A 22112-nucleotide genomic window follows, 5' to 3' on the forward strand; every position below is an offset into this window, starting at 1 on the left:
ATTACAGGCTTGAGCCCCCGCGCCCGGCCTTTTTTTTTTTTTTTTGAGACAGAGTCTCACTCTGTCACCCAGGCTGGAGTGCAGTGGCCGGATCTCAGCTCACTGCAAGCTCCGCCTCCCGGGTTTATGCCATTCTCCTGCCTCAGCCTCCCGAGTAGCTGGGACTACAGGCGCCCACCACCTCGCCCGGCTAGTTTTTTTGTATTTTTTAGTAGAGACGGGGTTTCACTGTGTTAGCCAGGATGGTCTCGATCTCCTAACCTCGTGATCCGCCCGTCTCGGCCTCCCAAAGTGCTGGGATTACAGGCTTGAGCCACCGCGCCCGGCCAGTAAGTATATTTTAAACTAAGAAGAGTAAACTGTATGTGTTTTACATATTAAAGGCTCAAAGTAACAAATAATATATCTGTTTATGATTTGAAAAGTTCAAAGTTTGATTATCCGTACATACACAGAATAGTGTATCATGCTAAAACATTTGCTTTTTAAAGTGACAGCCATAGTTCCTGCCTGTCTGGATATATTTTGGACTTTTGTATGTTAAATACAACATTAAAAAAAATTTATTATGTTTCAGAAAATCTTAGATTGGTATACACAAACAAACTTCAAAGGAATATCATATGGTGTTCCTTTAAATTAAGCATTTAAATGAAAACACAGCAAGGCTTTCTTAAGATGCTAATCTGCTCTATATCAAAATTTCTAAAAGATTGTAAAAGATTTGTAAAAATCGGAGATCCATTCCAAGATAGCCAAATAGGAAGAGCTGTGGTCTGCAGCTCCCAACATGATTGAAGCAGAGGACGGGTGATTTCTGCATTTCCAGCTGAGGTACCTGGCTCATCTCATTGGGACTGGATGCACAGTGGATGCAGCCCATGGAGGGTGAGCTGAAGCAGGGCAGGGCGTCACTTCACCCAGGAAGTACAAGGGGTTTGGGGATTTCCCTTTCCTAGCTAGGGAAAGCCGGAACAGATTGCACTTGGAAAAACAGGACATTCTCACCCAAATGCTGCACCTTTCCCAAGGTCTTAGCAACCGGCAAACAACCAGATTCTCTCTCATACCTGGCTCAGCAGGTCCTGCACCCATAGAGCCTTGCTCACTGCTAATGCACCAGTCTAAGATCAAATGGCAACACAGCAACCTGGCTGGGGGAGATGCATTCAACATTGCTGAGGCTTGAGTAGCCAAAAAAAGTGGCCGGGAAGCTCAAACTGGGAAGAGCCCACTGCAGCTCAGCAAAGCCTACTGCCTCTATAGATTCCACCTTTGTGGGCAGGGCATAGCTGAACAAAAGGCAGCAGACAGCTTCTGCAGATTAAAATGTTCCTGTCTGACAGCCCTAAAGAGAGCAGTGGTTCTCCCAGCATGGCATTTGAGCTCTGAGAATGGACAGACTGCCTCCTCAAGTCAGTCCATGACCTCGTGTAGCCTAACTGGGAGACACCTCCCAGTAGGGGTCGACAGACACTTCATATAGGCAGGTGTCCCTCTGGGACAAATCTTCCAAAGGAAGGATAAGTCAGCAATATTTGCTGTACTGTAATAATTGCCATTCTGCAGCATCCACTGGTGATACTCAGGCAAACAGGGTCTGCAGTGGACCTCCAGCAAATTCCAATAGACCTGCAGCTGAGAGACCTGACTGTTAGAAAGAAAACCAGCAAACAGAAAGGAATAGAAGCAACATCAACAAAAAGGACATATACACCAAAACCCATCTGTAGGTCATCAACATTAAAGACCAAATGTAGATAAAACCACAAAGATGGGGAGAAACCAGAGCAGAAAAGCTGAAAATTCTAAAAACCAGGATACCTCTTCTCCAAAGGATTGCAGTTCCTCACTAGCAATGGAACAAAGCTGGATGGTGAATAACTTTGACGAGTTGACAGAAGTAGGCTTCAGAAGGTCGGTATTAACAAACTTCTCTGAGCTAAAGGAGCATGTTCAAACCCACCACCAGGAACCTAAAAACCTTGAAAAAGGGTTAGACAAATGGATAACTAGAATAAACAGTGAAGAGAACACCTTAAATGACCTGGTGGAGCTGAAAACCATGGCATGAGAACTTCGTGACACATGCACAAGCTTCAATAGCTGATTCAATCAAGTGGAAGAAAGGCTACCAGTGATTGAAGATAAAATTAATGAAATAAAGTGAGAAGACAAGGTTAGGGTAAAAATAGTAAAAAGAAATGAACAAAGCCTCCAAGAAATATGGGACTATGTGAAAAGACCAAATCTACGTCTGATTGGTGTACCTGAAAGTGATGGGGAGAAAGGAACCAAGTTGGAAAACGCTCTTCAGGATATTATCCAGGAGAACTTCCCCAACCTAGCGAGGCAGGCCAATATTCAAATTCAGGAAATACAGAGAACACCACAAAGATACTCCTCTAGTAGAGCAACTCTAAGACACATAATTGTCAGATTCACCAAGGTTGAAATGAAAGAAAAAATGTTAAGGGTAGCCAGAGACAAGTGTCAGGTTATGTTAAGGGTAGCCAGAGACAAATGTCAGGTTACCCACAAAGGGAAGCCCATCAGACTAACAGCGGATCTCACAGCAGAAATCCTACAAACCAGAAGAGAGTGGGGGCCAATATTCAACATTCTCAAGGAAGAGAATTTTCAACCCATAATTTCATGTCCAGCCAAACTAAGCTTCGTAAGTGAAGGAGAAATAAGATCCTTTACAGACATGCAAATGCTGAGAGATTTCATCACCACCAGGCCTGCCTTACAAGAGCTCTGAAGGAAGCAATAAAAATGGAAAGAGACAACAGGTACCAGCCACTGCAAAAACATGTCAAACTGTAAAGACCATCAATGTAATGAAGAAACCATCAATTAACCAGCAAAACAAGCAGCTAATATAAAAAAGACAGGATCAAATTCACACAAAACAATATTAACCTTAAATGTAAATGGGCTAAATGCCCAATTAAAAGACACAGACTGGCAAATTGGATAAAGAGTCAATACCCATCTGTGTGCTGTATTTAGGAGACCCATCTCACATTCATATACACACATAGGCTCAAAATAAAGGGATGGAGGAAGATCTACCAAGCAAATGGAAAACAACAAAAAAGCAGGGGTTGCAATCCTAGTCGCTGATAAAACAAAATTTAAACCAGCAAAGATCAAAAGAGACAAAGAAGGATATCACATAGGGATCAATGCAACAAGAAGAGCTAACTATCCTAAATAGATATGCACCCAATACAGGAGCACCTAGACTCATAAAGCAAGTCACCAGAGACCTACAAAGAGACTTAGACTCCCACACAATAAAAATGGGAGACTTTAACACCCCACTGTCAACATTAGACAGATCGACAGAAGGCTAACAAGGATATCCAGGACTTGAACTCAGCTCTGCACCAAGCAGACCTAACTGACATCTACAAAACTCTCCATCCCAAATCAACAAAATATACATTCTTCTCAGCACCACATCACACTTATTCTAAAACTGACAACATAATTGGAAGTAAAGCATTCTTCAGCAAATATAAAATAACAGAAATCGCAACAAACTGTCTCTCAGACCACAGTGCAGTCAAATTAGAATTCAGGAATAAGAAACTCACTAAAAACTGCAAAACTACATGGAAACTGAACAAGCTGCTCCTGAATGACTACTGGGTAAATAATGAAATGAAGGCAGAAATAAAGATGTTCTTTGAAACCAATGAGAAAAGACACAATATACCAGAATTTGTGGTGCACATTTAAAGCAGTGTGTAAAGGGAAACTTATAGCACAAAATGCCCACAAGAGAAAACAGGAAAGATCTAAAATTGACATCCTACAATAGCAATTAAAAGAACTAGAGAAGCAAGAGCAAACAAATTCAAAAACTAGCAGAAGGCAAGAAACAACTAAGATTAGAACAGAAGTGAAAGAGATGGAGACACAAAAAACCCTTCAAAAAAATCAATGAATCCAGGAGTTGTTTTTTTGAAAAGATCAACAAAATTGACAGAACACTAGCAGGACTAATAAAGAAGAAGAGTGAAGGATAAAATGGATGCAATAAAAAATGATAAAGGAGATATCACTACCGATCCCACAGAAATACAAACTACCATCAGAGAGTACTATAAACACATCTATGCAAACAAACTAGAAACTGTAGAAGAAATGGATAAATTCCTGCAAACATACACCTTCCCAAAACTAAACCATGAAGAAGTTGAATCTGTGAATACACCAATAACAGGTTCTGAAATTGAGGAAATAATGAATAGCCTGCCAACAAAAAAGGTCCAGGACCAGATGGATTCACAGCGGAATTCTACCAGAGGTACAAAAAGGAGATGGTACCATTCCTTCTGAAACTATTCCAATCAATAGAAAAAGACAGAATCCCCCCTAACTCAATTTATGAGGCCAGCATCATCCTGACAACAAAACTTGGCAGAGAAACAACAAAATAGAATTTTACACCAATATCCCTGATGAACATTGATGCAAAAACTCTCAATAAATTACTGGCAACCCAAATCCAGCAGCACATCAAAAAGCTTATCCACCACAAGCAAGTCAGCTTCACCCCTGGGGTGCAAGACTGGTTCAACCTGTGCAAATCAATAAACACAATCCATCACATAAACAGAACCATCGACAAAAACCACATGATTATCTCCATAGATGCAGAAAAGGCCTTTGACAAAATTCAACAGCCCTTCATGCTAAAAACTCTCAATAAACTAGATATTGATAGAATGTTTCTCAAAATAATAAGAGTTATTTATGACAAACCCACAGCGAATATCATACTGAATGGGCAAAAACTGGAAGCATTCCCTTTGAAAACTGGCACAAGACAGGGATGCCCTCTCTCACCACTCCTATTCAACATAGTGTTGGAAGTTCTGGCCAGGGCAATCAGGCAAGAGAAAGAAATAAAGGGTATTCAGTTAGGAAAAGACGAAGTCAAATTGCCCGTGTTTGCCGATGACTTGATTGTATATTTAGAAAACCCCATCATCTCAACCCCATGTCTCCTTAAGCTGATAAGCAACTTCAGCAAATTCTCAGAATACAAAAGTTTTCAATGTGTAAAAATCACAAGCATTCCTATACACCAATAACAGACAAACAGAGAGCCAAATCATGAGTGAACTCCCATTCACAATTGCTACAAAGAAAATAAAATACCTAGGAATACAATTTACAAGGGATGTGAAGGACCTCTTCAAGTAGAACTACAAACTACTGCTAGTGAAATAAGAGAAAACACAAACAAATGGAAGAAAATTCCATGCTCATGGAAGTTCTTGCCCATTCCTACATCCTGAATGGTATTGCCTAGGTTTTCTTCTAGGGTTCTTATGGTTTTATGGTTTTAGGTCTAACATTTAAGTCTTTAATCCATCTTGAATTAATTTTTGTATAAGGTGTAAGGAAGGGATCCAGTTTCAGCTTTCTACATATGGCTAGCCAGTTTTCCCAGCATCATTTATTAAATATGGAATTCTTTCCCCATTTCTTGTTTTTGTCAGGTTTGTCAAAGATCAATGATTGTAGATGTGCGGTGTTATTTCTGAGGCATCTGTTCTGATCCATTGGTCTATATCTCTGTTTTGGTACCAGTACCATGCTGTTTTTGTTACTGTAGCCTTGTAGTATAGGTTGAAGTCAGGTAGCGTGATGTCTCCAGCTTTGTTCTTTCTGCTTAGGATTATCTTGGCAATGAGGGCTCTTTTGTGGTTCCATATGAACTTTAAAGTAGTTTTTTCCAATTCTGTGAAGAAAGTCAATGGTAGCTTGATGAGGATGGCATTGAATCTATAAATTACCTTGGGCAGTATGGCCATTTTCACGATATTGTCTTCCCAACCACGAGCATGGAATGTACTTCCATTCGTTTGTGTCCTCTTTTATTTCATTGAGTAATTCTGCTTGAAGAGGTCCTTCACATCCCTTGTAAATTGTATTCCTAGGTATTTTATTCTCTTTGAAGCAATTGTGAATGGGAGTTCACTCATGATTTTGCTCTCCGTTTGTCTGTTATTGGTGTATAGGAATGCTTGTGATTTTTGCACATTGAAAAATTTTGTATTCTGAGACTTTGCTGAAGTTGCTTAGCAGCTTAAGGAGATTTTGGGTTGAAACGATGGGGTTTTCTAAATGTACAATCATGTCATCTGCAGACAGGGACCATTTGACTTTGTCTTTTCCTAATTGAATACCCTTTATTTCTTTCTCTTGCCTGACTGCCCTGGCCAGAACTTCCAACACTATGTTGAATAGGAGTGGTGAGAGAGGGCATCCCTGTCTTGTGCCAGTTTTCAAAGGGAATGCTTCCAGTTTTTGCCCATTCAGTATGTTATTGGCTGTGGGTTTGTCATAAATAACTTATTATTTTGAGATACATCACATTAATACCTAGTTGACTGAGAGTTTTTAGCATCAAGGGCTGTTCGGTTTTGTTGTATGCCTTTTCTGCATCTATTGAGATAATGATGTGGTTTTTGTCATTGGTTCTGTTTATGCAGATTAAGTCTGCAGAAGCTGCCTTTTGTTCAGCTATGCCCTGCCCCCAGAGGTGGAGTCTAAAGAAGTAGGCAGGCCTCTTTGAGCTGCGGTGAACTCCACCCAGTTTGAGGTTCCCAATGGCTTTGTTTACCTACTCAAGCCTCAGCAATGGCAAACGCCCCTCCACCAGCCTCACTGCTGCTTTGCAGTTCGATGTCAGAATGCTGTGCCAGCAGTGAGTGAGGCTCCACGGGCATGGGACTCTCTGAGCCAGGCATGGGATATAATCTCCTGGTGTGCCATTTGCTAAGACCATTGGAAAAGCACAGTATTAGGGTGGGAGTATCCACATTTTCCAGGTACGGTCTGTCACGGCTTCCCTTGGCTAGGAAAGGTATTACCCCAATGCCTTGAGCTTCCTGGGTGAGGCGATGCCCTGCCCTGCTTCAGCTCACGCTCTGTAGGCTACACCCACTGTCTGACAAGCCCCAGTGAGATGAACCCAGTACCTCAGTTAAGAATGCAGAAATCATCCATTGTGGCCGGGCGCGGTGGCTCAAGCCTGTAATCCCAGCACTTTGGGAGGCCGAGATGGGCGGATCACGAGGTCAGGAGATCGAGACCATCCTGGCTAACACGGTGAAACCCTGTCTCTACTAAGAAATACAAAAAATAGCCGGGCGAGGTGGCGGGCGCCTGTAGTCCCAGCTACTCGGGAGGCTGAGGCCGGAGAATGGCGTGAACCCGGGAGGCGGAGCTTGCAGTGAGCTGAGATCCGGCCACTGCACTCCAGCCTGGGCTACAGAGCGAGACTCCGTCTTTAAAAAAAAAAAAAAAAGAAATCACCCATTGTCTGAGTCACTCATGCTGGGAACTGTAGACTGGAGTTGACCCTACTTGGCCATCTTGGAACCTTTATCAACTAGTTATAAGTATTCTTAACTTACAACAATATAGTTGTTTGCATCAGTGAAACAAAAATCCATTTTCTATTTTTTTTTTTTTCTGAGACATAGTCTCACTCTGTCTGTGGTTGGCACGCAGTGGCATAATCTCAGCTCACTGCAACCTCTGTCTCTCAGATTCAAGTGATTCTCCTGCCTCAACTTCCTGAGTAGCTGAGACTACAGGCATGCACCACCATGGCCAGCTAATTTTTATATTTTTAGTAGAGGTGGGGTTTCACCATGTTGGTTAGGATGATCTTGATCTCTTGACCTTGTGATCTGCCCACCTCAGCATACCAAAGTGCTGCAATTACAGGTATCAGCCACTGTGCCCAACTGAAAAATCCATTTTCTTCTGCAGTGAAACACAATAGAAAAATGCTAGTTCTTTTACCACAGCTTTAACTGGAAGGACGTGTTTTCCTTTAAGAAATCAAGTTTAAGTTGCAAAGCCAGTAACAGCCTCTTGAGAAAGCTGTCTACACAGTCTTCATATAGAATTCCTGGCCTATGGTGAGTTAAAAAAATGTCACTTTGTAACAGAATCAGAAACAGTCTGCTCTTGGAGCCTCAGAAACACAGGAGTTTAACCAACTCACAGGTATTTAAGCGTACAAATCCATGGCTTGGCCCAGCTTTAAAAAGTCCTATCTAAGATTTCTTTCGGAACAGAGTTCCATCAAAGCCTATCAAAAAGGCCTATGGAGAGATAGTTATTCTTGCTGCACTATGGCCAAATAGGCTGAGTATAATACTAAAGTCTATTTTGCAAACAATTCAGACTCTTGTGAGTTGTTTTTAACAAAACAAAATCTAAAAAAAAAATTATGCTTCAAAACTTATCATACATTTCTCGTGAACTTCTAGTCTCATTCATTGTTTTAAAGTTTTTGATGACATTTTAAACTAACCCTGCTTGTTCCTGTAAGCCAACCAGAAATCTCTGCCTGTGGCTCAGAAGAAAAAGAAAGGGATGGGTAATGTAAAAATCTAAATCAATACTCTAGTTCTAAGCAATTATTCTGCAAATCTGGCTGGGTGATGGTAATAAATAAGGTGCCAGTAACCCACAGGTTTCTTTTATGAGAAAGTAAGATCAAGGGAGCTAACCAAAGCCAAGTCTCATGTCCCCAAATCTTAGCAAACATAACTATAGCTACCAGTTATCGGGGTGTGTCAGCAGCCTCAACATTTTTAGACTTTTCCTACCCTCCTTATTTCATTTCATTGCATGTCCTCTACTAAACCAGATTGTTTATTTTTCCCTAAAAACTATCAAGTTCCAAGTGGTAATGCAAATGGAATGATGCCTAAACACACGTTTCTTTTAAGACACTTAAACCAGCCCTGGAAGAAATTCTAGCTGCTGTTTTCTACACAGCACCCCTCTCCAGCGAGGAATAGCCAAAAATATCAATGCCTATTCTCCCTAACAGCAGTAAGGGTCTCCACTCCTGAGAGGTAACTGAGAGGGATTAGCTAGATAGCCTAAGGTAGACAGCGAGGGAAGGGTCCTCAGAGAGCCCCCAACCCATGAGTCAGTGCCTCATAACCACATACCTACCAACCTGGGCATAATGGCACACACCTGTAATCCCAGTGACTCAGGAGGCTGAGGTATCAGAATTGCTTGAACCTTGGAGGCGGAGGTGGCAGTGAACTGAGATCACACCATTGCGCTCCAGCCTGGGTGACAGAACGAAACTCAGTCTCAACAAACACACACACACAAAAACCTCATCTTTCATCAATATTTTAATAGTTTTATGTCTGAGTACTTAAGCCTCAAGGACAGGACCCTGGATGATGCTAAGAGCATATTTAAATTCATAAAGTAAAAAATGACCATCGGAGTCTAATAAGTGATGAATACAGCAACATAATACTTCACAAAATCATTCCGGGTATGTTTGACATACAAGAAGGTTGCACAGGACCTTCTTCTGCTACTCATGTGAAGTGTTCTTCTCTCTCACTTTAGTCTCAATTCCCAACCTTACAACTACCTCATACTCACATACACAGAATGAGAAAAATTAAGAAGGCCATGATTCACATTTTATTCTATTATGTCGTTTCCATATTGCTGTTATAATTGTGTTGAAGTGCACCATCTTTCACCAGAACACTTTTGTGAATGTGAATACACTGACACTGGAGAAGACCAGCTCAGCACACTCACCTGAACGATCCCTTTGCTTTACAGGCATTAAAAATGCCTTCGAGGAGTGAGAGTGACTGCGGATTGAGTAGAGTTATACATTGAAAAACATTTGTCAATTGTTTGAAGATTACATTGCACAGTCTACAACTTTTAAAATATAAAATGCATAGCATAAATACTGCAGAATAGAATAAAAATGAGGGAGTTGACCACAAAAGACAGCCAAAGCTGTATTATAGCAATATAGAAAAATATATATCTACTGTCAGAAGAAGGTAACTTGAAGTATTTCAGAGATGTTCTCTAACAAACTAAAAATATTTAGTTTTAGATTCTGTAAAAAATATATAAGCATTTTTAATTTTCAAAAAAATGTGAGTGCATACTTTGTCAACTTAGTTTTTCTGAAGAATTTAAATAGAGTAAAATAATATATATTTAAAATACCTTTTCTGGCAATAGAGCAGTTTAAAGATTAAAAAAGTAAAATTTCACAAAATTATATGCTGACCAATTTAATCAGAAGCTTCTTACAACTGTGAGAAATGACACAAAGATTCAACTTTTATGTTGGGCAGAAGAGAAAATGATTACGAGGGGCTAGAAAATTGTTGTTTCACTAATCAATGTTGATTTTTATTGCTATAATGTCTCAGACCATGTTAATAATAAAGTAATGGCCGTGATCCAAAAATTTGTTTAAAAATTTATTGTTTCAATCAGCCAAAATATTAACCAAAAGGCATAGAAATAAAGGCATTTAACAGTCAGAATTTATAGTATAAAATTAAAATATATCTAGAAATAAAAAGAAAAAAGAGATATATAAATAAGAAAAGGAAAAAAAGTGGATTACTTACAATAGCTAAGGTACGAAATCAACCTAAGTGTCCATCAACAGGTGAATGAACTTTAAGAAGTGGTATATTTACACAATGGAATGCTCTTTATTCCTTAAAATGAAAGAAGTCTTAGAGGTGGGCTCAGCAGTCTGTACCTTAGTAAGCCTTGCAGGGATTCTGATGCATGCTGAAGTTTGAGTATCACTGGAATGGATAGTGTCAATATGATTGCTGGGTTACCATGTCTGAATGTTAAGAACATCTGGAGTGAGACCAGTAAGTATATTGTAGCTCTTTCTCCAGCCACAACCATAAAGTCTTTGCTTTCCCTTTGCCTTGCACCATGATTGTAAGTTTCTTGAAGCCTCTGCAGCTGTGTGAAACTAGAAAAAGATGCACACCCAAAAGCCTCATTACAGTTTTAAACACAGTTGCGGAAAAGAAAGCAACCCAACCTGGTGTGAAGATGAGAATGAATACCTTTATGATGATCTACTTCCACTTAATAGTGATTCGAGAATCCTTAACACAGCATTCAGCTACCAATGCCAATGAATAAGATTTTGCATCACAGTTGAAATCTGCTCAGCACTCCTTTTGTAGATGTTCTGAATTGTGTACCAGAAGTCAATTGTTATTGGGGGATCCAACCCCCAATATTTCAATGTAGCTTCTATTTTCCCTAAGTGTCGGCCAGTCTGAGAAATAAAGAGTACAAAGAGAGGAATTTTGCAGCTGGGCCTCCGGGGGTGACGTCACATATTGGTAGGACCGTGATGCCCACCTGAGCTGCAAAACAAAGATCACATGCTTCTAAGGAAACAAGGCAAGGACAAAAGCAAATATCACAAGGCAAAGGGCAAAAATTAGAATTACTGATGAGGGCCTATGTTCAGCTGTGCACATGTCTTGATAAACATCTTAAACAATAGAAAACAGGGTTCAAGAGCAGACAACTGGTCTGACCCGAAATTCACCACCATAGGTTTTTTCCCCACCCTAATAAGCCTAAGGGTACTGCAGGACACCAGGGCATATTTCAGTCCTAATCTCAAACACATAAGACAGACACTCCCAGAGTGGCTATTTATAGACCTCCCCACAGGAATGCATTTCTTTCCCAGGGTCTCAATAATATTCCTTACTAGGAAAAAAATTCAGTGATATCTTCCCTGCTTGCAAGTCCATTTATAGGCTCTCTACAAGAAAACTATGGCTCTATTCTGCCCAACCCCACAGGCAGTCAGACTTTATGGTTGTCTTCCTTTGTTCCCTAAAATTGTTATTCTGTTTTTTCAAGGTCCACTGATGTCATATTGTGCAAACACATGTCTTACAATCAATTTGTACAATAGTGATTCTGAGATGACATACATCCTCAGCTTACAAAGATAACAGGATTAAGAGATTAAAGACAGACAGGCATAAGAAATTATAAGAGTATTATTTGGGAACTGACAAATGTCAATGAAATCATCACAATTTATGTTCAGAGATTGAAGTAAAGACAGGCATAAGAAATGAGTATTTTTAGGGAAGTGTATGCTGCAGCTCCAGTCTGTCCCTCCATTGGGGGTCCCTGACTTCCCGTAACAAATTGTCTCATTATTAAGATGGCTTCTAAAGTGATTCATTTTTATGACACATAAAAAGTGTTAGCTGAGGTCTAGCAGTATGGTGAAAAGTGCTGATGAAAAATATTGTCTACAGATAGTCAACTTTTATTAACTGTGAGTTATACTGGGAGCTATACTTAATTCATTGAGACTTTATTTGGTCCGTTTTTTTATATTTCAACAAAAGAGAATTTTTTGAAAAGAAGTATTTTAAAAATATATATTCTGCTCAAGTCACCATTTCTTTTTTCTGACTAAAAGGACTTTTTCATGATCTTTCAGGGATTATATTTTCTTTCACCTTCTATCTGCATTCTCTTTCTTCAGCCAATTTATTAAAAAAGAGACGCAGAGAAGACACATTTGCTTCTCATCCACACATCACTTCCACTTGCTATTAGCCAATGTGAGTAGAGCTGAGAATAGCAGTTTTCTAGCATGACAGCAACTTCTGAGAAATAAACACTCAGAAACAAAACTAAATCTTTTCAAAAGCTAATGTATTTTAAGCAAAATAAACAGATGCATCAATAATAAAATGCTTGTGGTAAAATTGATTTATTTTGATTTTTATCGAGTTCAGATAAGATTTGACCAAAATCTAGCAAATAGAGCAGAAAAAATATTGTCTGAATTAAGAATATTGTAAATGAAGTTAATTTGTCAATAGAAATAAGATTATGACCTCATGCTAATAGTCTCCTCTACGGTTGTAAAACATCAAATGCTACTTTTTATTATAAACTGTATTTCCTATAAGTACTCCATTTATATCACCCTGTTTCACTATTTTCAATGCCTTCTCCCTTCATATCAGTGGAAAGCAGGCCAGCTAATTCCAGGAAAGCAGCAATGCTCTTTTCACTTGTTGATAATCAAGAGCACTTGTTTTGGTGATACTCCCGGCCAAAAACTGTTATTTTGCCTGAAGTACTGATTTTCTATTTTTCTCTATACTTATTAATAAAACAAAATTCTTAACGAAGAGGAATTTATCTCATTCAAGTTTTATGGAATTTTGTTTACATTTAAGTGTCTCTGACTTTCCTGGAATATTGAAATTGTTATGAATCTAAATTGAGTACCATAAACAAACAATCTTTTACTAAAAGACTTTTGAAGTGGAGTGATATTTATAAAAACTTTTCATAACATTGAAGAAATGTTTTAACCATGTTCCCAATAATTACTCTGAACACAGAATTTTCAATTTTCAATATTCTTTCTGAGTCACTCAGGGGAAACTGATATCTTTCAAATTGGCCAAAAAAAGGTGCTGAGTGGAGGTGCAACACATTGCACATCAATGTGTTTCACATGTACCTATTAGCGTCTTAATTTAGTTGAACTGTCATTTGCATAGCTACACACTGAATCTAGTCATACTATTTTTTGGCAATGAATGCCATGTTTGTTACCCATTAGTTTTATACACTTATGTTCTTGGCTGAAAAAAATAAATCTTCTCTTAATTTACTCTACATTGAGAGACTAGATTCACAGTCTGGGGCTATAATAGTGGTTGACTGTTTTTAATACTATTCTTGGCAAATTGTCATATATTCACATTCAGAAGGGATATAAATTTTATGAAAAGAAAGGGAGCTGACAAAAAGTAAAAACTTTCATATACGTTAGTTAAGTTTTGAGATCTATTGCAGAGGATGGTAACTATAGTAACTATAATGTATTGTATATTAATAACTAAGAGGACATTTCAAATGTACCACCACAAAAATGATAGGTGAGTTCATAGATATGTTACTAAACAAAACTTAATTATTCCATATTTTATACATATACTAAAACATCACATTGTAGCCCATAAATTTATGCAACTGTGATTTACCAATCAAAATGACTACTAATACTTTATATATATATATATATATATTTCAAATGGCTTGCTCATTTACAGATGTAGTAAGTACATCTAAGTGCTGAGAACCCAGCACTCAGAAATAGACTGTTGATTTTTAATGTTCAAAATAGTATAGTACTTTAAAAGACAGACTCTAAAGCAACAGTTTAGAGTAAAATTCTCTCTAAATTTTTAAATAAACGATTTCCTTCACTTTTGAGACGGAGTCTCGCTCTGCCGCCCAGGCTGGAGAGCAGTGGCCAGATCTCAGCTCGCTGCAAGCTCCGCCCCCCGGGTTCCCGCCATTCTCCTGTTTCAGCCTCCCGAGTAGCTGGGACTACAGGCGCTGCCACCTCGCCCGGCTAGTTTTTTGTATTTTTAGTAGAGACGGGGTTTCACCGGGTTAGCCAGGATGGTCTCGATCTCCTGACCTCGTGATCCGCCCGTCTCGGCCTCCCAAAGTGCTGGGATTACAGGCTTGAGCCACCGCGCCCGGCCTCCTTCACTTTTTAGAAAAAATTTTTAATTTATATTTTTAAACTATATTGAAATTTGTCCAATTAATATAAATTCATTTCTGTAGTACAAAATGTGTACAATAAAATCTGTGATACAAGTAAATATACTACAGCCCTCTTTATATTTGTAATGTGTTTCCTCAAAATTAATATTCTTCTGTACTTTAAGGATTTTTATTTTCTGAAAGATCTATTGACAGTAATTGCACCCTTAATGCTTTTATTTAGTATGAACTCTGATGTTTAATAAGATGTGAGAAGATATTAGTGGCATTCACAATTTTTTTTTTCCAGACAGAGTTGCCCAGGCTAGTATAAATGCTTTCCTTTGCAATAAGGCATGAGCATTGGTTAAATGTTTTGCCACACTGTTTATTATAGCAGTTTTCTTCAGTATGAGTTATTTTACCTACAATCAAGTGTGACAGCCACTTAAAGGCTTTATCACATTCTTCACATTCCTAGGATTTCTCATCAGTATGATTTCTTTTATATTCAGAAAAGTCTTGAGGTGTTGCCAAAAGCATTGTCACATCTTTCAGGTTGTAGAGTCTGGTTTGTAGAGTCTGTTAAGAATTGAGGATCTATTAGAGGCTTTGCCACATTCCACACAATTGTAGGAATTCCCTCCAGTATGAATTACATGAATGTTTAGTAAGGATTGAGGAACAGTGAAAAGGCTAGCCACATTCTTCACATTTGTAAGGTTTCTCTCCAGTATGAATTCTCCTGTGTTTAGTAAGGCTTGAGGATCAGTTGAAGGCTTTGCCACATTCTTCACATTCGTAGGGTTTCTATCTGGTATGAATTACCTTGTGTTTAGTAAGGACTGAGAACTTACTAAAGGCTTTGCCACATTCTTCACATTTGTAGGGTTTCTCTCCAGTATGAATTACCTTATGTTTAGTAAGGATTGAGAACATATTAAACCCTTTGCCACATTCTTCAAATTTGTAGTTTCTCTCCAGTATAAATTTTCTTATGATAACTAAGGTTTGAGGGCCACTTATAGGTTTTGCCACATTCTTCACATTTGTAGAGTTTCTCTCCATTATGAACTACCTTATGTTTAGTAAGGATTAAGAACATACTAAAGCCTTTGCCACATTCTTCACATTTGTAGTGTTTCTCTCCAGTATGAATTACCTTATGTTTAGTAAGGATTGAGAACATACTAAAGCCTTTGCCACATTCTTCACATTTGTAGGGTTTCTCTCCAGTATGAATTTTCTTGTGACAACAAAGGGTTGAGAACCACTTAAAGGCTTCGCCACATTCTTCACATTTATAGGGTTTCTCTCCATCATGAATTCTCTTGTGTTTAGTAAGGTTTGAGGACCAGCTGAAGGCTTTGCCACATTCTTCACATTTGTAAGGTTTCTCTCCAGTATGAAGTACCTTATGTTTAGTAAGGCTTGAGAACACACTAAAGCTTTTGCCACATTCTTCACATTTGTAGGGTTTCTCTCCAGTATGAATTTTCTTATGATAACTAAGGGTTGAGCGACACTTAAAGGTTTTGCCACATTTTTCACATTTGTAGGGTTTCTCTCCAGCATGAATTCTCTTGTGCTTAGAAAGGTTTGAGGACCAGCTGAAGGCTTTGCCATGTTCTTTATATTTGTAGAGTTTCTCTCTGGTATGAATTACCTTGTGTTTACTAAGGACTGAGAACTTACTAAAGGCTTTGCCACATTCTTTACATTTGTAGGATTTCTTTCCAGTATGAATTCTCTTATAATAAGTAAGTGTTGAGGACCTGTTAAAGGCTTTGCCATCTTCTTCACATTTGTAGGAATTCTCTCTAGTACAAATTCTTTTATGGTGAGATAGGTGTGAAAGCATGCAAAATGATCTGACATATTCTTTACATTTCAAAAGTTTCTTTCCAGTATGTCTTGTCTTATGTCTGTTTGAATTTGAACGTTTATTAAAGACGTTTGCATATTTACCACATTGAAATACTTTGCTCTGTGTAGTTGTCAAACTCTGGTTAAGCCGATTATAACCTTTTTTGTGCACCTTACACTCATCCACATTGGTACAACCAATTTTTAACTGTAAATTCTCAGGTCCACATTTTTCACATCTTCTCAATATCACTTTTTGGAGAGAATCTTCTATGCCCTGCTCTGGCCAAAGGTCTTGAGCAAAATGAGAACATATAACTGAAAAGAAATAAAAACAACAAATTAGTCCACTTATTAGACTCAGAAAAATATAGTTTCCAAATCTAACCTATAAATTATTCAAACTACATAAGCAAGATGACATTGCAAATGACACAGGCCCTAATTCTTCATAGACATATAAATGTAATGAAAACATACAGACCAAAATACATATGAGGATAATTTATATATGAGTCAGGTGTGTGCAGTGCCTGAATTAAACCCAATGCAAAGAGCCACATACAAAAAAGAAAAGTTTGTTAAATTTACCCAATACAACTCTTTCTGCTCCTCAATATTACCTAGTCCCTTCAGAAGTAAATTGTCAACTTGTTTGTTTGTTTAAGGAAAGTAAAATATTGGCACATACGATTTAATTTCTGTCTTCTACGGTCCTTACCACACACTGGTTTCTGTCTCCCACGACAAAAAGTGCTGACAGATATGGTGATATACTTTGAAATGACACTTTTGAGTCTGCTGAGACCAAAGGTAAATGCACTGCAGCAGAGCACTGCAGTGCTGCAGAGACAGAACAGGTGTACCAAGTGATTACTTTTCAGAAGAAACATAAATAATCTCTCTTAACTAAAACTAAACACAAAATTTCAGACAAGACAAATCTGAAGACGTTTGAGAGACCCACATAATCTCTAGCCAAGATCATTATTTTCTGACTGTGCCAGGACAAAGCTACATTATAAACTCTGTGACAGGTAGCCTTTTTAAATATCCAAATCTCAAAGATTACAATCTATACAAAATAGGGCAATATAATCTCATCAAAAATATTATAAAATTTTCATAAAGAAACCATTAAAATGTATACACTAATTTTAAAAACTGAATAACATTCGGTGAGTGAAATAGGAAAACAAAAGAGTATAGAAAATCAGAAAAATGAGGATAAGAACAAAAATAACCAGTGAATTGTCAATAAAAGATTTGCACGCCGGAAGAGAACTGCATGATATAGTCAAAGCCCTAAAAAAAAAAAAAGAAAAGAAAATAGCAAACAAGTGAGAATAATACCATCAGCAAATCTGTCGTGCCTAGTAGGAAAAAACAAACAAAAGAAAGAAACTTTCAAAATAACTAAATTCTTAAGAAGTACATTGGGACTGCATATGTCTTCCATAGGAAACATGCCGAAAGCAGTTCTTACCACTGAAAATAACATAATGCAAGAAAACAACACCTAATCATATAAAAATACATTATTTTCTAGAAAAGATATGCACATACAAAAATTTGAATTTCTAGCATTATTCTAATGGTACAGAAAAGATTTTTAATTATTCTCTAACATTTGAGAGATAAAAGCATAGGAATTATTATAAACATCTGTTAATGAATATACAACATAAATAGATAAACTTAGCAACATCAGTGACAAATTTAAGGGCAGACATAATCAGGAAGAATTTTTTATGCAACCAAAGTTAATTTTTCACCTGATTAAAATATGTTGTTGTATTTTTAGAGGTTTTATGTAATCCCCAAGATACCACACACATAAAAACTATACACATATACAAAAGAAAAATAAGAAAGTGAAAGCATATCAATACAAAAATCAGAAAGAAAGAAAGGAAGACAGAGAGAGAAAATGAGGGACAACCTGGAGGAATCAAATAGAATAGGTAATAAAATAAAAGTAATGCCTTCACTTTCCAAAATGTATTTAAATATATGGAAAATTAACTTTCAAATCAACAGATTTTTTATAGATTTATTAACATTTTTTCTTTTGAGACAAAGTTTTACTCTTGTTGCCCAGGCTGGAGTGCAATGAGACTATCTCAGCTCACTGTAACCTCTGCCTTTCAGGTTCAAGAAATTCTCCTGCCTCAGATTCCCAAGTAGCTGGGATTACCAAAGTCCACCAACACGCCCAGCTAATTTTTGTATTTTTAGTAGAGATGGGGTTTCACAATGTTGGCCAGGGTGGTCTGGACCCCCTGACCTCAGGTGATCCACCCACCTTGGCCTCCTGAAGTGCTAGGATTACAGGCATGAGTCACTGTGCATGGCCTATTAAATATTTTAAATATCAAGAACCAACTTGCCTTTCTACAAGGGTCAGTTGAAATCTAATATTAAAAAGGCTCAAAGTGGCAAGATGGAAGTAGACATTTCATGCAAATATTAATCAAATGAGAGTAGAATAAGTCAAAATAATATTACACAAGCTAAATTTTTAGTCAAGGACTCATATTTTATAAAATGCACTTGACAGTGAAACTCCAAAGAGACAAAGAAAGACATTAAAAATAATAGATTAACTGGGAACCTGTGAAAACTTTGAATACGTGTGTGTGTGTGTGTGTGTGTGTGTGCGCGCGTCACACAGGATTACAAATATATAAATCAAATACTGACAGAATAGAAGAAACACAAGGAGAGCAATATAATTATAGTAGGATATTATTATACTATACTTTCTGTAATAAAAATCAAAATAGAGGAGGCTGGCAAGATGGCCGAATAGGAACAGCTCTGGTCTGCAGCTCCCAGCACGATCGACACAGAAGGTGGGTGATTTCTGCATTTCCAACTGAGGTACCCGGTTCATCTCATTAGGACTGGTTGAACAGTGGGTGCAGCTCACTGAGTAGGAGCCAAAGCAGCGTGGGACGTTGCCTCACTGGGGAAGTGCAAGGGGTTGGGGAACTCCCTCTCCTAGCCAAGGGAAGGGTTTAGGGACTGCACCATAAAGCACAGTGCTCTCCAGCCCAGATACTGTGCTTTTCCTGTGGTCTTCATAAGCTGCAGACCAGGAGATTCCCTCTGTTGCCTATGACACCAGGTCCCTGGGTTTCGAGCACAAAACTTGAAAGCACAAAGACTGAACTGGGTGGAGCCCACTGCAGCTCAGCAAGATCACACTGTATCTCAAGATTCCTCCTCTTTGGGCAGGGCATCTCTGAAAAAAGAGGCAGCAGCCACAGTCAGGGGAATATAGATAAAACACCCGTCTCCCTGGGACAGAGCACCTGGGGTAAGGAACAGCTGTGAGTGCAGCTTTAGCAGACTTAAACATCCCTGCTGGACAACTCTGAAGAGAGAAGCGGATCTACCAGCACAGCATTCGAGCTCTGCTAAGGGTCAGACTGCCACCTCAAGTCTCCTGATTGAGACTCCTGATTGCCACCCGTGTCTCCTGATTGAGAGACACCTCCCAGTAGAAGCTGATAGACACCTCCTACAAGAGAGCTCTAGCTGGCCTTTGGCGGGTGGCCTCTGGGACAAAGCTTCCAGAGGAAGGAACAGGCAGCAATCTTTGCTGTTCTGCAGCCTCCACTGGTGATACCCAGGCAACCAGGGTCTGGAGTGGGCCTCCAGCAAGCTCCAGTAGATCTGCAGCAGAGGGTCCTGACTGTTAAAAGGAAAACAAACAAACAGAAAGGAATAGAAGCAACATGTACAAAAAGGATGTTTACTCAGAGACCCCATCCGAACGTCATCAACATCAAAGACCAAAAGTAGATAAATCCATAAAGATGGGGAGAAGTCAGCGCAAAAAGGCTGAAAATTCCAAAAACCAGAATGCCTGTTCTCCTCCAAAGGATCACAACTCAGAACCAGTAAAAAATCGAAACTGAATGGAAAATAAGTCTGATGAATTGACAAATTCAAATTTGACAAATTTCAGAGGTGGGTAATAACAAACTCCTCCAAGCTAAAGGAGCATGTTCTAACCCAATGCCAGGAAGCCAAGAACCTTGGAAAAAAGGTTAGATGGATTGCTAATGAGAATAACCACTTCAGAGAAGAACATAAATGCCTGATGGAGATGAAAAACACAGCATGAGAACTTCATGAAGCATGCGCAAATATCAACAGCTGAATTGATAAAGTGGAAGAAAGGATATCAGAGATTAAAGATCAATTTAATGAAATAAAGCAAGAAGACAAGATTAGAGAAAAAAAGAATAAAAAGAAAAGCCTTCAAGAAATATGGCACTATGTAAAGAAAGACCAAATCTATGTTTGATTGGGGTACCTGAAAGTGACAGGGAGAATGGAACGAAGTTGGAAAACACTCTTTAGGGTATCATCCAGGAGAATATCCCCAACCTAGTGAGACAGGCCAACATTCAAATTCAGAAAATACAGAGACCACCACAAAGATACTCCTCGAGAAGAGCAACCCCAAGACACAGAATCGTCAGATACACCAAGGTTGAAATGAAAAGAAAACGGTAGAGGGCAGCCTGAAAGAAAGGCTGGGTTACCCATCAAAGTAAGCCCATCAGACTAACAATGGATCTCTCTACAGAAACCCTACAAGCCAGAACAGAGTGGGGCCAATACTCAACATTCTTAAAGAAAGGAATTTTCAACCCAGAATTTCATATCCAGACAAACTAAGCTTCATAAGTAAAGGCGAGAATCCTTTACAGACAAGCAAATGTTGAGAGATTTTGTCACCACCGGGCCTGCCTTACAAGAGCTCCTGAAGGAAGCACTGAACATAAAAAGGAAAGACTGGTACCAGCCACTGCAAAAACATACCAAATTGTAAAGACCATTAACACTATGAAGAAACCGCATCAACTAATGGGCAAAATAACCAGCTAGCATCATAATGACAGGATCAAATTCACACATAACAATATTAACCTGAAATGTAAACATGCTAAATGGCCCAATTAAAAGACACAGAATGGCAAATTGAATAAAGAGTCAAGATCCATCAAAGTGATGTATTCAGGAGATCCATCTCACGTGAAGAGACACACAAAAGGCTCAGAATAAAGGGATGAAGATCTACCGAGCAAATGAAAACCAAAAAAAAAAAAAAAAAGCAGGGGTTGCAAATCTACTTTCTGATAAAACCAGACTTTAAACCAGCAAAGATCAAAAGAGACAAAGAAGGTCATTACATAATGATAAAGGGATCAATTCAACTATCCTAAATATATATGCACCCAATACAGGAGCATCCAGATTCACAGAGTAAGTCCTTAGAGACCTACAAAGAGACTGAGCCTTCTACATAATAACGGGAGACTTTAATACCCTGCTGTTAGATCAATGTGACAGAAGGTTAACAAGGATATCCAGGACTTGAACTCAGCTCTGCACCAAGCAGACCCAATAGACATCTACAGAACTCTCCACCCCAAATCTACAGAATATACTTTCTTCTCAGCACCACATCTAAAATCACTCCTCAGAAAATGGAAGAGAACAGAAATTACTACAAACTGTCTCTCGGACCACAGTGCAATCAAATTAAAATTCAGGATTAAGAAACTCACTCAAAACTGCACAACTTACATGGAAACTGAACTACCTGCTCCTGAATGACTACTGGGTAAATAACGAAATGAAGGCAGAAATAAGATCAAGTCAGCTTCATCCCTGGGATGCAAGACTGGTTCAATATACATAAAACAATAAACATAATCAATCACATAAACAGAACCAATGACAAAAACCACATGATTACCTCAAAAGATGCAGAAAAGGTCTTCAACAAAATTCAA

General features: G+C 38.5%; 1 pseudogene; it reads right to left on the bottom strand.

Annotated features, from left to right (window-relative positions):
- The window catches only part of LOC112611886, a 35112-nt pseudogene that overhangs the window by 1073 nt on the left and 11927 nt on the right, over nt 1-22112 (bottom strand).

The sequence above is a fragment of the Theropithecus gelada genome, chromosome 19 (assembly GCF_003255815.1).
Source record: "Theropithecus gelada isolate Dixy chromosome 19, Tgel_1.0, whole genome shotgun sequence".
NCBI classification, from domain to species: Eukaryota; Metazoa; Chordata; class Mammalia; order Primates; family Cercopithecidae; genus Theropithecus; species Theropithecus gelada.